Source organism: Protopterus annectens, chromosome 5.part0 (assembly GCF_019279795.1).
Source record: "Protopterus annectens isolate FY-2018-M chromosome 5.part0, PAN1.0, whole genome shotgun sequence".
In the NCBI taxonomy this organism is placed as follows: Eukaryota; Metazoa; Chordata; order Ceratodontiformes; family Protopteridae; genus Protopterus; species Protopterus annectens.
In genome coordinates, this window is record NC_056735.1 from 1,072,796,235 (window position 1) to 1,072,809,507 (window position 13,273).

The following is a 13,273-nucleotide window of genomic DNA, read 5'->3' on the forward strand; positions in this document are numbered from 1 at the left end:
AAGGCCAAGGCTCAGTCCAAGGTTTCATAATGAATATATCCAATCACCTACACAACAAAATAACTTCCAATTGCTTTAAGAACAATGACTAACATTATTGTAACTTCTTTCAACTCCTGAATCATTTGACTGATATTACTGTGATACATCATATCATCATCATCATCATCAGCCCCCCTTTTCCCATTTTTTCTACATGGGGTCAGAGTATCATGTTAACTTTTGCCAATTCTCTCGATTCAGTGCCACACTCCTGCCTTCTTCAACACTCATGCCTGACTGTCGCAGATCTTTTACACAATCCATCCAACTCTTTGTAGTATGTCCTCACTTCCTCTTACCTTCTTCCTGTCTGCCCAAATCTTCCTCACCAAATTGTCTTCTGCTTTTCTACACATGTGCCCAAACCACTGTTATCTGTCCTCTTTGATCTTTTCTGCAATTGGAGCTATTTTGGCTTCTGCTCTTATGTCCTCATATCTTAGTCTGTCCCACAATGTGCATCTTACCACCTTTCTCAGGGACTTCATTTCCATCACCTCTAGCTTCTTCAACTCTTCTGCCTTTACTGCCCAAGTTTCTGTATCACACAGTAGTACTGAGCACACCACTGTCTTGTATACCTTACTTTTCAGCTTCTTTGGCATTCTTCTGTCATAGACCACACCTGATACTCTATGCCAGTTGGCTGCAGCCCCTCTGATTCTAGCTTTGACTTTTTCCTTCAGACTACCCTTCTCCTCAACCACCCCTCCCAGATATTTGAAGCTGTTTACCTGTTCCACTATCTTCCCTTTTATCTCTATTCTCAGCTTCTTCTAATTTCCCCATTTTGCTGACATTACCACCATCTTATCTGTGCTTAGTTTCATCCCACATGCCTTCAGATTTGCATTCCATTCTCCTATCTTTTGCTGAAGTTCTAGCACAGAGTCTGCCTGTTGGACTCCCTCCGCATCTCTAGCTTCTTCTCAAGTATCTGTCTCAATGCAAACATCGGGTCAAGTGTGCTGCATCCTGATCTGAATGCAAACTGCTCATCTCTCATCTTACATTATACTACTCTGCCTATCCATTTATCAATCACCTTCTCCAGAACTTTCATGCAATGTGGTAGGAGTTTGATGCATCTGTACTGCCCACAGTTGTGGATGTCCCCTTTGTTCTTGTACACAGGCACAAGTATGCTTATTCTCCAGTCATATGGTATATACCTTTCTCGCCACACTATTAGTACCGTCAGGAGACATTTCTCCCCATCCTGCCCAGCATCTTTATAATATCTGCTGTGACCTCATCTGAGCCTGCTGCTTTCCCTTACTTCATCTTCCTTAGTGCTGTTCTTACTTCTTCTAAGGTGGGCTCCTCTTCTTCTCCTCTGAGTGCAGGATGTTTATGGGGCAGTACAGCTTCTGAGGGGTTTTCTTCATTCAGAAGCTGCTGGAAATGCTCCTTCCATCTGCCTTTGATGCCCTGTGGACTGGTGAGCAGGTTGTTGCTGGCATCCCTTATGAAGGGTGTCTGATTATCTTCTTTATCTTTCTGTCTTTGCCTTGCAACTTGATATAGTTTCTTTGTGCCCCTTACTGAGTCACTTTCCAGAAGTTGGTAGAGTGCCTCTGGTACCCTTTTCTGTGCTATTGCAACTTCTTTCTTAGCTTCATTGTTAGCCAACCAGTAGTCCTTCCTAACCTGGTCAGTCTTTTCTATCTCCCACTTCTTCCTGCACTCCTTTTTTCTTTTGATGACTTCTTGGACTTGTGCATTCCACCACCAGTGATACATTGTATATTAACTTTTAACTCTTGTAGGTGTGATTATCACTGCATTCAGTCACTGTGCACCATTCTTTAAGAACTGTGGAAATGTTCGAAGCAATGTCTAAACTGTGTATATTCTGTAATAACTATATTTGTTCATTGATTTAACTTGCTTATTGATATTTTAGTTTTCTGTGCTTTCATCCTGTGTAAGTTGCATGAATTATATGTCAGTTTTATGCTATATATGTTTGCCTTTGTGCCAGGGCTGTAGCTGAAACGGGTCCTTGAACCAGTCCACTTACACGGTCAGATACAATAAATGAATTAAGTATGTGCAGCTATGTTACTCCCCAAGCTATTGAGTATGCTGCAGTAACTACTGAACTGAGCTGTGTGAGTCAGTTTCAATTACCAAATACAGAACTGTGTTTTACTAACACATTTGCAGAACCAAAGTAAACAAACAAAATAATCAATAGAGAAATGGACAGAAACTCTAGTTTAAAGAGAGACAGCTAAAGAACAGAATTTAATGATATTACAGGAGGAAGGCAAACATATTAACATTGCCTTAGTGAGTCACAAAATCACTCCATGAAAAGTGACAGAGCCAGACGCTGTTGGTTTTGAACATTATGCTACATAAGACTACTGAAGATTCTTTAAAAGCATGCATATTAATGAAGAGGTACAGAATATTGAGGCGTGATGAACTGAAAAACAACTTACAGCTAGAGCAAATCTTACCCATGATATGGAAGGTACTAAATTTCACAGTTGCACTTTTAAACCCAGTAAGATATTTAAACCTCAAAGGCATGATACCAAACATTTTTAAACTGTGGTAAGAGCCTGACACTAAAAGTAAAGCAGAAATGACAGAATCACTCACTGCTGATAGACTTAACATTGCATTGCCTGTTAAAATGTAAGAGTGCATATCACTGATCCCAAATCAAGGTGGTCACAAAATCAAGGACATAATGCACATTGTCAGAGTTAGTGATACCTTCTCAGTCAGAAAGAAGGTGATCAGTGGTGCTCCCCTAGGAAATGTGTTGTGTGCCCCTTGTCTGGCATTTATTTCTTTGCCCTCAAAACTGATAATACTTATCTTTGGTTAATCAAATTTGGTGATGAGTAAAGGTTAGGTGTAGTCAAGAAAGATGGCGCTAGGCAACAGACATGTACGATTCAGGGAGAAATTTAAATTGTAGGTCATTTTTGTTTAGAGCTATCATTTGCAGAGGAAGACTTAGATCTGGAAGAATCTACACCAGTTTTGTTGAAGAGGAATATGAACCTTCCATCAAAACAAATATATTAGGAAAATGATCGAAATTTAGCAGAACTAAAAATGAGCCATATTAAATACAAAAAAGCTCAGTGGGTAAATGCTACCTTTGTGAGAACAAAGGAGATCAAAGAAGTGACAGTGAGAGAAGATCGAGAATGAATTGGACTTACTTCTTACCACATACTTTTTACCTTTCCTTTGAAATAATTGTGTCTTATACAAGACAAGCAAGAATAAAGAAGAAATTGTACACCACTAACTAGTCCTAAAGTGTTACAAGGCACTCTTTATAAAAATTGCACATATTCATATACTTGGATGTCACTTGGGAATGGATAACACCATGTGTCAAATACTAGTCATATGTTATTGGCCAGAAATTACAAAAGAACTAGAAGAAATCTGTACGTCCTGTCCAGATGTCCAAAAATATCTTCTCAGCCTGGATTGACAAATCGTTTGATTCAAATTACTGTTATAGATATGGCATTCGAATGTGCTGCTATGTACACTGTTAGGCTGTTTCCAAGATGTAAAAGTGGTCATCAATATACATAGACTATACCACAAATTTTCCAGAAACTACACTATTATATAAGGCTAATGCTAAGTCTATTGCCAGAGAACTGGTGCCATTTTCTATAGTGCAGGTATTACTAAAGAGATAATTGCTGACCAAAGTATACCTTTCATGTCAAGGCCTAGGCAGCAAACTCCATTCAAAAGTACTATAACACACTAACTTACAATAAATACCTAGACTAGTAATACCAACAGTAAAAGAAAACAAGGGTAAAGCTCAAGAAATGCAAAAAAAAATGAGTATATAATAGGAATATGAAAAGGTGGGACTTAAAACCAGGAGACAACATGTTGGTATTGTACCATTAATAAAAATACATTTTAGCTAATTGGCAAGATCCATTTGAAAATTTGGGAAAGTTAAATAAGATAAAATATGAGGTCAAGCAAGCTGGCAAAAGAAAACCAGAACTAATCTATCACATCAGTGTGTTGAAGGAATAGAGATAAGCCAAATCTTCAATAGTGACTTGTAGCATGTGATAAGAAAATGCTGTCAAGAATGGAACTCTTTCCTACTGCTCAGATGGGTGAGTCTGTATTTAAGACCCAAAAACAAGAGATGCCAGAAGTAGTGAGATGCCTCCTGGACTGAAGAGTCCTAAAACATAAACAGAAGCAGTCAAAAAAGAAGATCAGGACATGCTTGACTTGGGTATGAAAGAGGAATTGTGTAGTGAATGGGAAAACTCAGTTGTTCTAATGCCTAAGCCACATGGCTTAATATGCTTTAATGGCATTTTTAGAAATCTTAATATTTCAAAACTTGACACATAAATTATAGAAAGAATGAATAAAGCAAGGCATTTAGACCTTAGCAAACAAGAATGTCAGGACCCACTAAGAGAAGATGATAAAAAGAAAATGCTTTTTTATTGTCTTCTCTTAGTGGGTTCTGACATTCTTTTTTGTTAAGATCTAAACTAGATAAATACCTGTTTACATGGAACAACAGATGCTTTTCAACAAACTACTGGAGCCCCTTGATTCTCTTGCAGTGACATACCTGAAGAATGTGTTAGTGTAATCTGAGGCCAGAGAGTTTCATCCTATTAAATTAAAAGCAATATTAACAGCTACCAGGAATCACCTCTAACTGGGATGGCTAACAAGAGTAAACTTTCTTAAAAGAAACAAACTATTACTAGAATATGGCTGGAAAGGAAATTATAATACCCCAGAAAGAGAACATAAAACCATAGAGAGAATACCAATTCCAACCAGAAAGAAGCAGAGAATTTTTGTAGCTAGCAAGCTATTACCAAAAATTATTGAAGACTATAGCTTGCCCTTTAATGGATTTGACAAAAGGGAAAGTGGTAGACAGATGACTACTAGAGGCTGAAAAAGCCTTTAACAAGTGACATTTCCTATTATGCTCTCAGCATATTTTAATTGCACCACAATTTCAGCTACCTCTCATGGTTTATACTAATACCATAATAGTTTATTTGGGACTGTATTATAGCAGGAGGTCAGGGGAAAGAAAATTATTTTTAATTAAGAAACTTAGTGGGGCAGGATGCAGATATTCTGCATTCAGAAAAGAGAAATAAAGTGTGCCTGGCAATAAAGTGGGCACTCCATGCCCTCTCTCTGATATCATTTAATAGGTAGATATTTTTTCTTGGCAACTGATCATCCCCATTATTATAATTACACAAACAAATGGATAGCAATTCCAAGCAATATGGGCTCTTCCCATACAACCTCTTGACTCTGAAATATCAAGAGGATTGGTATCACAAATGTACACAAAAATTCAGATAGGTTGTCCAGGTCCCATTTTCAATTACTTAATGTTGCATGGGATGAACAATTATAAAGCTTTATTGATGCCATTATGTTATGGTAAATATTATGTAAACAATGCTGTTTCTTAATATTTAGTCAAGTAATCCCATTTGTTCACTAAAGGAATAATTATTTCATGTTGAGTTAATGTCATGGGGAGAATTCAGTAAAGCTTACATGATTTTTTTTGTGTACACATAGCAACTCAATGCATACCAGAACGTAAACATTTTTAGTTTCAGTAAGCACTACTTAGTGCGAGCAAGCATGCGCAAACAAGGAAAGTTCCATGTAATACTAATTACCTAATAAGCAGGTGACTCTTATGCAAATGGCCCAGGTAGAGTGATTCAACAAGCAGAAAGGCATCCATGTAGATCCTGTATCCATGTTAGTAGTGTATGCGGAATTTTTCCAGCTACAGGAATTTACATGGACAGAAGGGGATGTAAAACATCAGAAATATGGACATAACTCCCCAGTAAATGTTAGAACACATACGTATATGTTCAAAATGTACATTGTGGATGTCTAAAAAGGAAATGAATATGTAAAAATAAACATTTTTAAAATAATTTCAGCATCTTTGCATTATGCGCCACAGTGCACAAACATGCTTAATTGAAAATAAAAAAAGAGGAAAAAAAGTATTTTATGATATTTGTCAGAAATGTATTATAGGACATTGTTTTAGATCCATACAATAGTGCAATGGTGCAATGGTGTTGTTACGCAGCTCATATGGCTATGAACTGTTTAGTTTCCAGGCTGTCAGCATGGATATGTATGCAAATGAGGTGAATGTCTTGAATAGCAAAAAGGCATAAGCGTGTCCGCATATCCACTTTGTGCAGGCTCCCACACCATGCTGATATGTCCACTGGATATGGATGCCAGTGTGGGGCAGGGTCCCATTACTATTAGGAGTTTTTAATTCCCGGTGCATGTATTTGCACTACATGTGACATAGCTGAGTGTGTTTGCACGGAAAGATCATCCAGTCACAGTGATGACATAGGCAGCAAGTAATGAAAACTGGATATATTCAGTTATTGAATTTGACTATTGTATAAGCTATGCTGCACAGCATGGTGCATAGCGCAGCATTGGCCAATAAAGTATGGCCAGGAAATTATGTTAATTACAATCTAGGCAGGTGAAATGCATAATATTTAGCCAATAACACATGCTGGACCTACAGCATAACTTTATAAAATATGCATACACCCTACATTCTGATTTTTGCCCAATACTCTGGACCACTGGAGTACAGACTTGGGAATTTTAACTGAAATAATGCTAGGGGGTGTTGTAGGTCTGCTACATTTGTATGTGCTAGATGCTGAAGTCAGTGCTGCTCATGCTGCTGAAAGTAGGCCTAGGCTGAGAAAGAGAATAGTGGTCAGATCCAGGGTAACCTTCCAGGAGCTACATGAGCTGGAGATTGTAGAGCACTACAGTGTATAGACAGGGATATATTACAAGAACTCACTGAGCTCTGCCACCTTCATCTCAGAGCCAGAGCCAACAAAGGGAACCCATCCCAGTGGAAACAAAGCTATATGTAGGCCTTAGGATAATAGCTACAGGTACTTTTCAAAGACCAGCTGGGGACATGATGGGGGTGTCTTAGCCATCTGCATCCAGGATACTCCACCAGTTCATGGATGTGGTGCTACCACATGCCAGTGAGCACATATCATTTCCCTACCCTCCCCTGAGGTGAGCACCAGCAGTTCTATCATGTAGCACACTACCCTGAAGCACTGGATGCCATAAATTGGACTCATGTACACATCAATGCACCACCTGGTGAGCAGGATAGAATCTATGTTAACCGTAAGGGGTACCACTCCATCAACTGCCAAGTTGTGTGCAATGCCCAGGAGATTCTTCTGAATGTATGTGCTGGCAGCCCTGGCAGTTATCACGACTCCCCATATCTGAACACATCACAGCTGTACCTGATGTTTTCTAGGGGGGGCATCTCACACCATTATTTACTGGTGAATGACAATCCCAAAAGGCACAGGAGCCTTGCTCCAGTAAAAAATTGCGTCTACGCGAAAACAATGTTCTAAACGCAATTTAATGAAAATCCACAAGCGTTTTCGCCACTACCTCTGTCGTGACTTCATCAGAGAAAAGTTACAAAAATTACAATGTGCATACGCATTTTAAATGATTAAAAACAAAAGCAGGAAGTGATGTAAAAGTGCAACAACTTAACACTTTAACGCGAGGTTTACAAACCAAAAACCCCGCATGTATTACTTGGTAGTGAGTCACTCATTCATTAAAAAGTCCCTTAAGGGTGATTAAATTATTATAAATAAAAAACATTTAACTTACTAAGAAGTTTATATAATATGAAATAATCAATAAGCACACACTCAATGTTAACTATAATGCATGAATTAAACAATATATATAGTAACATCCAAGAAGTCCTAATAGTAAAAAATAAAATAAAGGAATAAAAAAGTAAAATATATACCCTTTAAGCTAGTTATTTGTTTGTATATTTTATAGGCTCCTACCTGATGTACTACAAAGTCCTAAGAGAGGATATAATACTAAGCTAATTCAAACCCAGTTACAGAGACAATAAAAAACAGTTGTTTATATTGGTATTTATATTTGGGTTACCAAAAGGGATACTTGGTTGTCAAGCTAGGGTTCAGTGTAAGATTTTTATGACTAGAATATACTGGAATATAAACAACTGTTTTTTATTGTCTCTGTAACTGGGTTTGAATTAGCTTAGTATTATCTCCTCTCTTAGTACTTTGTAGTACATCAGGTAGGAGCCTATAAAATATACAAACAAATAACTAGCTTAAAGGGTATATATTTTACTTTTTTATTCCTTTATTTTATTTTTTACTATTAGGACTTCTTGGATGTTACTATATATATTGTTTAATTCATGCATTATAGTTAACATTGAGTGTGTGCTTATTGATTATTTCGTATTATATAAACTTCTTAGTAAGTTAAATGTTTTTTATTTATAATAATTTAATCACCCTTAAGGGACTTTTTAATGAATGAGTGACTCACTACCAAGTAATACATGTGGGGTTTTTGGTTTGTAAACCTTGCGTTAAAGTGTTAAGTTGTTGCACTTTTACATCACTTCCTGCTTTTGTTTTTAATCATTTAAAATGCGTATGCACATTGTAATTTTTGTAACTTTTCTCTGATGAAGCCACGACAGAGGTAGTGGCGAAAACGCTTGTGGATTTTCATTAAATTGCGTTTAGAACATTGGTTTCGCGTAGACGCAATTTTTTACTGGAGCAAGGTTCCCGTGCCTTTTGGGATTGTCTTTTGTTTTTTATTTGTTTTGCTTCATTTACTGGTGAATGCTGGCTACTCCCTGGAACAGTGGATGATGAGACCCATCAGAAATGCACACACATCCACAGAAGAATGCCATAATGAGGCACATGCACAAACTAGGAACATCATAGAGCATATGTTTGGGCTTCTGAAGTCGCAGTTCCAGTGCCTAGATATATCTGGTGGAGCCCTGCAGTATTCTCATGCCACATGTGTACATATATTCACAGTATGTTCTATGCTACACAATATGATCCTGCAGAAACAGCTGCAGCAGGATCAGCAAAAGGAAGGGATACACAGACCCCCACCAGTGCCTAGGTCACCACAGCCGCAGTCACAGGAGGACTCAGAGAAGGAACCCCCTGCTGATGTTCCTGCAGGCAGGCGTAGGCATGCTCAGTACACCCTTGCTTTGGATAAGAAGCAAAGTATAGCACATTCACTGACAACCAAGGGACCTAGGGACTGACACCTTACTCCTACTCACATGCAGAAATTAAAAATGATGGCAGCACCACACAAATCCTGCACATACCCATGTATTGGCTGTGTACTGCTTGCATCTGACAGACTCAGCCCTGGAATACACAGTGCTCATAAGGATAATAATGATATGGCATTGTATGTATGGATATGCTACATTATGCAAGTAAATATAGTGGGCTACTTGGACATAAATAACACCCACATGGGACTACAGATACCCATACCAATATCATGTTTCCATTACTATTAACTAGGCCTCATGCATGGAATCTTCATGAAGTCCTACTTGAACAGATTACCAGTAGATCAGTCAAGGGAGATGTTAGACAGTGGGGTGACAATAGTCAGACTATTGTGTATCCTAGAAGAACATGTGGTGGTGTTTCACCACCCCCAACACAGAAGTGTTCTATTGTAACTATTGTAACAGACACTCATCAATGGTATGTCATCATTCCAGGCAGTTGCAGGACAGTAACATAGAAACTGACCATACATTGTATATCTTACTTAACACAGGAATAACAATGTACATATTTATGCATTTGATTGTGTGATGAATAATCCCTGTCTGTCAAGCAGCTTGCATGGCTCAAAAGATTAGGGCAATTAGATTGTTTGATGGTGATCATGATTCTTATCTAGAAGTACCCATTTGTTTTGGATGTGATGTATCATTACTTTGTGTTTTACAGACTGTCATTCTGTGTGTGGTGTGATATTATTAACCTCTGTCACAAATTTATTACATCAGACAACTTCAGAAAGTCATTGCCAATGTCAGTGACATGCAGCAGTGCAGGAACAGGGACAGATGTTATTTTATGTAGCATATAAATCCCAGACTGGAGTACAGGTAGGAGTGGGCTGGAGTCAGTTATAACTAGCGAAAATCCCACTGGGCATGCTCATACACATCGTTAAGCAGAACACAATTCTGATGCTCCCCACTCAATATGTCTACAGATACATACATGTATGCATACCTATCTGTCTGTCACTATCTCTCTCTCCCTATAGATATCTATCTATCTATCTGTATATGTATATATAAATACATATAATATATATATATATATATATATATATATATATATATATATATATATATATATATATGAGTGTGTGTGTGTGTGTGTGTAAACACATACATTCCTGTCTCTTTCCATATATCTATATAACATCCATATATATATCACACACATGCACATGCACACACACACACACACACACACACACACACACACACACACACACACACACACACACACACACACACACACACACATCACACACACACACACACACACATGCACACCTCCATTTATATATACATTCCTGTTATACACATAAATTTATATAAATAAAATAAATGGCTTCAGTGGTAAAAATCTAGGCCGATCCAATAAATAAAACTGACCACAGATATATATGTGGGTATATATTTACTCATATATATACTTTTCATTTATGTGGTTCCTCTCTCACTCATTCATGTAATTGATTATACAGGGACATATGTGTGTGTATACATTCTGTGCATACTAGCACAATGTATATTACTTACACGCTTGTGTAACTTTGAATTTTTAATAACTTGCTGCATTACATACACTTTGCACATATATATTTTTACTGTAAATGATTGGCTTACTGTATGAACTGTCAATCCAATTGAAATATACCTTTAAATAATGTATCCCACACTACATGAATTATTCAGTAGTAAAGGAAATGATTAGTGCACTGTTTTTAAATCTCAGTCCGGGATGTTATAAATTAATGTACATCAATGGGCATGCTCTTTCTTGAAAAAGTCTCCTTTGTAGGAGACGAAAGCACTTGGATCATTTGTCACAACTATATTTACTTTATTTTTTCTTCCTCTTTGTTGTGTTAATAAATTAAATTATAATATTATTATTTATTGGATCGGCCTTGATTTTTTACCATTGAAGCCATTTATTTTATTTTATTTTTTTTTGTTTTACCAGTACATACATATATATGTTATATGACTGTGTATTTCTGTATTGTCCTACATACTCTAATAATGGTGATTAAAGCTGCACTATGACACATATATAATGTTGCTCAAAGGACCAAAAGCAAGGGCTCAGCAGTAGATAATGGACTTACTTACAGCCCACTGTGCCTGTTGGATGTCACCACAAATAAACCAACAGGTGAACAGGTGGTGTTATGTATCATGCTGTGTACGCACACATTGACAGGGCGCATTGTTTTTGCACACAGGCTTGCCTATCCAAATACAAACAGCCACATATGTCCAAAATGGCTACTGTAGCCACTTAGCGAGGATAAGAAACAGTTATCTGACTGCTAGGCTACTAGATGCAGAGAATAATAAGAAGCAATGTCACCCTACAGGCCATACATGCTGCTCAGCACAAGCCTAGTTTATGTACTCCACAAGTATTCACCTGCAGTCATACATAGAACAGACTTTAGCCACGGCATGTGTGATAAATACTATGATATGTAGTGTCTAAAACTTGATAGGTAGGAGTTCTGATCTCACTCCAGGCCACTTGGTGTGTGTGTGTGTGTGTGTGTGTGTGTGTGTGTGTGTGTGTGTGTGTGTGTGTGTGTGTGTGTGTGTGTGTGTGTGTGTGTGTGTGTATGTGTGTATATGTATCTCCCTGCAAAACAAATGGGAATCACACTCTGACAATCAAACTGCAATTATTCTGGACTTTTTGGCTCTTGCAATTGATGCTGGCCTCCAAACTCCTGTCTTCCACAAGGCCTGCTGATGTCATATACCTTAAGATCACCAACTGCCATTCTAATGTCAGACTTCAGCCATGGCACGTGCGATAAGTACTGCAATCTGTAGTGTGTAAAACTAGATAGGTAAGGGTGTTAATCTCACTTCAAGCCTCTTTGTCTGTGTGTGTGCATCCCTTGCAAAACAAATGAGAATCCCTCATTGACTACTAAATTGCAATGGTTCTGCACTTTTTTTGGCCTTTGTAGTTGACATCCTCCACACACATACAAGAGTAGCCAACATGCAACTCAGGAAGACTTCCTCCTAATAAGGAAAAGGCAGTGGGGTAGAATCCATGATTGCAAAGTCATCCCCAGTGAAACAGTTGACCCACAGCATAAACTACTAGCTGCCACAATCAGCTGCAAGCAGTAGTCAGAGAAGGCTCTGAGGTCATCAGAGACCAGGCTGAAGACCTGGAAGTTGACTAGAGAGAAAGTACAACAGTTCAAGGTATTACTCATGGGTCTAGCACCCCAAAAATTGGAGGAAATAGAAGGAGATGAACAATAATGGCAGTGCCTAAAATCAGCATGTGTTAGGACTACAGAAAAGATATGTGGCTGAGCCAGCTATGGAAATAAGTTACATAAGGAAAGCTGGTGGTGAAATGCAGAAGTCATCAAAAGAAAGGTGTGCAGGAAGAAGTGAGAGATAGAAAAGGATGACCAGGCTAGGAAGGACTAATGGTTGGCTAACAAAGAAGCTAAGAAAGAGGTTGAAAAAGAAAAGAATAGGGCATTGGAGGCACTCTATCAACTTCTGGAGAGTAGCACAAAGAAACTATATCAGGTTGCAATGCAAAGACAGAAAGATAAAGAAGATAGTCAGATACCCTTCATAAGGGATGCCAGCAATAACCTGCTGACCAGTTCACAGGACATCAAAGGCAGATGGAAGGAGTTTTTCCAGCAGTTTCTGAATGAAGAAAACCCCACAGAAGCTGTACTGCCCCAGAAACAGCCTACAATGAGAAAAGAGGAATAGCACACTTTAGAAGAAGTAAGAACATTACTAAGGAAAATGAAGTCAGGAAAAAGCAGCAGGCTCAGATGAGGTAACAGCATATATGATAAAGATGCTGAGTGAGATAGGGGAGAAATGGCCCCTGAGGGTACTAATAGCAGTGTGGAGAGAAAGGCATATCCCAGATGAGTGGAAAATAAGCATACTCATGCCAATGTACAAGAAAAAGGGGACATCCAAAAC